A 5,282-nucleotide genomic window follows, 5' to 3' on the forward strand; every position below is an offset into this window, starting at 1 on the left:
TAAATGTTATCAGCAGCTCTTAATATAGGTTAACTATTTGATTTCCAATTTTAACTTTTCTAAATATAGGCCGGAGATTTGTAAATAGGGTAGCAGGACACCACAGAACCAGTAGATTTCGGAAAAATAACTATGGTTTTTCCGATAAAATTAATTGTCTTAAAAACACAAACCTGAAAATTCTGCTATAAATGTGTAAATTCGTTTTCATTTTATGACTTTGTGATCTTTGGTTGTATGGTATGTGATCAGCATTGGTTATCAAAAATACGATAATGTCTTACGTTTTAAAAATCTACGTTATTTTTGAAGTTAGCACTAAGTTGTTCCTGTACAATTTATTCGTCATTTTTTATTCAGAATTACGTTCATCAGTTGTTTCCAGAAGACGGATTTCGAAACCGAGAACATTAGGTACTGAAGAGAAGCTGTGATATTATTTCTCATTATCGTAAATCAAGTAGTATCCGTTGCCCTCCCTGGGGAAGATTTGGAAGGAGTGAGGTCGGACTTCGGTAGGCGACTGATTTTCGGTCTTTACGATCATGAATGACTCCGTGGCACAATAAAGCTGAATGCAATTCCAAAAACGGCTTGTATTAAACTTTGCAGCAGGACAAATGAAGAAACGCTCAAATTCTGTACACCCGTCAGGCAATTTAGCGACATGTGTTCTACAATAAGGCGGTGCAACAGGTGCGGCTGCAGTTCTGCAGTAAGCAGCTGGAACTTGGGTCGGACCGCAGATATTGCCAGCTCAGAGGTGGAGCTGTAACTACCACACCGATATGAATGCATACTTTTCACAGTACTGCTGGTATTAAATTCTTCATATCTACCTCAATATTCTCCTCTGTCGGACAATAAATTCTGTAAAATATAACCCGCTCAGTAAAAATGTCGTACATTTGTACAGAGGGTAACTTTTGAATTGTGTGGGCTTTCCATGTACTGCTGAGATAGTATTAAGAAAGAAGTTTAGTTGAAAGGAAATGTTAGGTATTCATTCGGAATCTACAGAATATGCAATAATTCCACCGTGCCAAGAGGTTTCCAACTGTCGGAATAACAGAGGATATTCATCTGTATCTGCCATACAAGACCAGCAAACAATTTTGAGTCACATACGTCACATGAATTTCGATAACTCGTCCTGGACTCTCTCGTGATGACTCAACGATAAATTTCATTCATAAATGGAAAGGTAAATATTAGACGAAACACTAAATACAGATCGCTATGTCTCTATAAATGAGATAGCTGTTTGTCATCGTGATTCACAACACACTGCTTGGCGACCATGTGGTGCACAGTTCAAAAATTTATCCCGAAAGTAATATCCCGTATTCTTGCAGACAACACTACTCGGTAATGTGAACAGGATAGGTAGACCTGAACTGTGTTTCATTGATCCGATGTAAATGATATGAAAGAAATTAATTTCGTGTTCCGTTGTCATGGCCAACAACTATTACAATGCAAAGAAAATTTATTGAATGACGAAGTTTTACAGAGTATTCTAACGTTAGGAAAGGTTCTAAAACCTTTACATTAACAATATTTTCAACGTGTCAGAGGAGATGATGAACAGCTAAAGACTTCGAGAAGTTTCCTTATTGTCTAGCATGGTACTTTCCAGTCATGTATGTTACGAGCGTTGTCTAGAAAGTAATGCACCGCATTCTTTTTCTTCAACAGTTCTTTGTTGAATATAATGAGAATTACACACACGAAAGAGTGGTGTTTTATCTACGCACACACTATTTTTGCACGTAATGTCCATCCCGTTCTATGACCTTCCTCCAGCCCGAAACAATGGCATATATTCCCTGTCGGTACCTATACTTGTCCTGTGCTTCACTGTGTGAATCACCTCCCCATCGTCCTCAAAATGTCTTCTACGAATGGCATTCTTTAATTGCCCAAACAAGTGGAAGACGGAGGGAGCTAGGTCAGGTATGTGAGGTGTGACAGCCATTGATGGTCTCCCCGACCGCTGCAAATCGTGGAGCTCCACCGAACCGCCTTCTGATGACCGCACCCTCTGTGCCCAGCGACTAACTGTACTTCTGTCGACAGCAGCTGTCCCATAGACTTTGCGCAAGCGTTTCTGAATATTCCCCTCAATGTCTTTCTCTGAAGTGAGAAATTCAATGACGGCACGTTGCTTCTAGCGTAAATCACCTACAGACGCCGTTTTGAAACTGTCCTGTGGCTGTGCCATCCGTCGAAAGTGATGGAAAATTGCCGCGCTCACTCAGATGACTTCAGATAACGCATACGTAACTTTTCGCTTTAGCAATATTGTTTTCGGCCTAGAAAAAAAATGCGGTGCCTTACTTTCCAGGCAATCTTCGTAGCTCTGATGAGTATTAACTAGAGGTAACTGGTGTGTAGGCAAGACCTATAACAAAGGTGACTGGAGTTGTTCGGCGTGCCAAATGAATTGTACATCGATCGTTACTAATTGGGCGTCAGCGTCACAGTCGATCACGAGCAGATAATTGGTGCCTGGTGCAGATGATAACTCGCGATCGCATAATACCACAACTACATAATGTCACAGGCACCCATTACCTGCGTCGATCTGGAAGTGTGTCAGAACGCTCTGAGGAAGAATTCTCGGTCATTTGTACCTATGTGGCGTTGCATGTCAGTTGATTTCAATGCATTGGTGCATTGGAGACGTCATTAACTACAACGTTGAAGCCTTGGATCGAAACTCGATCAGTTCTGGCGAGTTTTCGGCGGTGATTGAGCAATTATAGGTCGGTATAGGTCTCCTATGATTTTGTTTCCTATTGTCCAAACCACAGCGTATCGCTGAAATCATGAACGTGGGAGGGAGATGATAGGGATGGATACACCCTATTAGGTAAGTGATTTTAAGTGTTCCTAGATGTACTAGTATATTCTACATCCACATCCGTGATTAGCAAACCGCTATAAAGTTAACTGCAGTGGGATTTTCATATTTTATCAAGTATTACAGTTGTTTCTTGCCCTGTATACATATGCAGCGAAAGGACTGCTTAAAATCACTCGTAATCAGCCCAATCTTCTCTTCACGTTCCCTATAGGGAGCTCACAAAAATTCCTTGCTTAATTGTGGCAGCTGCACTTTGTACGTTTTCCCGTGATGCTTGTCTGTCTTCAGATGTCCATCAAATTAGATTTTGCAGCATTTCTATGACGCTTTCTCGAGTGAAACAAACATTTTCCAGTACTTCTTTAAATGCGTGGGGTAACTCTTACTAGTACTGTATAATTTGATTTGCACCACACACAACCGAACAACAGGATACGATGGGTGCACGAGTATTCTTTAAGCAATTTCTTTAGTTTCCTCGTGTCCTTCCAATAAATCAAAGCGTACCACCTCATGTCCAGTTTTGAGTCACTGATTATATAGATTTTACGTTTTTGCATTCTTTGAAGGGTAGAATTTAATAATTTTGAATATTTAAAGCGCAATGACGGGTTTGAATCTTACCTAGATCTAGCGCATGTCTTTGCAGGTTTTTTTAGATGGTACATCATTACAAAAATAGCATCATCAACATGACTGAGTTTAATATTGATATTTCGATGAACAGCAAATGACGACGACATATAAATGTGTCAGCGCCTATAAAGTTGACATGACTTAAAGCCAAAACATCTGCACTTGATAATGGCCTAAGGCCGAAATAGCAATAGTGGAAATAAAAAGTTTAACAGTCACTGGCGTAATCATGATGTCTTTAAAGCAGCAATAAATGATAGCCAGGTGGAAAGCTTCTATATAATTTATTGTAGTTGAGACGAACTTTTTGCAGTACAACTGGAAGTATTTTTAAGCAAATTCCGTAAATGTAGTTCGTTGATGCCTATTGTGAGCCTGCACTGGTATTAATTGTGAATTCGAGCCCCAGGTGTGAACAAGAAAAATGGAAATGTCTGTAGACTGACAATAAGCCTTCATACATTGTAACTTGCACGATAAAATGTGAAATTCAGAGCACTGAGTTCTAAATAAATCGCTTTTTGGCAGACGAAGAATAAATGAAAGTCCTGACCGTTGCACCATGAAAATAAATTCTGTATTTCCCAGCACAAATAATTAGAAGTTCCGAATGTTCCACGAGATGCAACTTAAGTCCTGAGAGTCCAGCAAAAAGCCTGTCGATACATCTCGAAAATTAAATTGGTCTGCCAGCTCGACAACCGTATTACATGCTAAAAACCATTCAACAGCCAAGATGGCATAAAATATCTTTTTTTATTTAAGACAACTGGTTTCAATACGCTGCTGTCATATTCATGTATTAAAATCTTTTTTTCTAAACCCCTTTTTCATTTTACGCTGAACTCACGCAAATGATGTCGTAAATTGGGTAGTCAAACAATAATACGTATTTTACTCTGCATATGAATGTGCTAGAGACTTTTCACGAAATTTCCACTAAGCAGTAATAATCTGCAAGCTTCGCAGCATTTCGTAGCAGTTTTGCAGTGCCATGATCTTCATTGACAAGTAGGCATTGTCTGCTATTAATCTCAGAGCTGTCAGAAACGCACTCGAGATGTTGGTAGTCCGAGATCGAACGAATATAGTTAACGGTGTAGTATGAGACTACCTTCACAACTGTTGAAGACTCCTAATTCCGAGTTCCAGCTTCAATGCACGGCTCAACAACATACAGTAATATATCTCTTGATGCTCGCGTTGTCGAAATAGTAAAGTTAGCCTTACGTGCCCTACAGCTGGACATTCCGATATGACCCATCAAAAGATTTAAATTTGCTATAGTTTCTATATCTTTAATCGTAGAAGATCGTAAATCGAATAACCAAACAGATATGGGTATTTTTTTCTGCTGATGAGTATAAAGGAGAGTTTTATATGCTGAGGACTTTTCACGAAATTTCCACGAAGCGGTGATAGTCTGTAAGCCTCGCAGCATTTCGTAACAGTTTTGTAACACCATGGCCTTTCTTGACACATCGGCGTCGTCCCCTATTAATCCCAGTGTGCTACATCGGCTATGCGTTTGATCATTTACTTACAATATAGTCTACGCATTTCCTCTAGATACACTTGATTTTTCGCCTCGAACGATGTCTGCCATTAAGGACAACGGAGTGATTTCAGTCTGTTGTGCCACCTTCGGTGCAGTCCATTATCTGTGGTACTGTTGTTGGGCAGGAGGCCGTGGTGTTGGCGCCGTGTTGGGCAGCGGGGGCGGCGCCGCTGCCAGGGGGCGGCGCCGGGCCTCCGGAGGCGGCGCTGCCCAGCGTCA

This window comes from Schistocerca americana, chromosome 1 (genome assembly GCF_021461395.2).
Source record: "Schistocerca americana isolate TAMUIC-IGC-003095 chromosome 1, iqSchAmer2.1, whole genome shotgun sequence".
In the NCBI taxonomy this organism is placed as follows: Eukaryota; Metazoa; Arthropoda; class Insecta; order Orthoptera; family Acrididae; genus Schistocerca; species Schistocerca americana.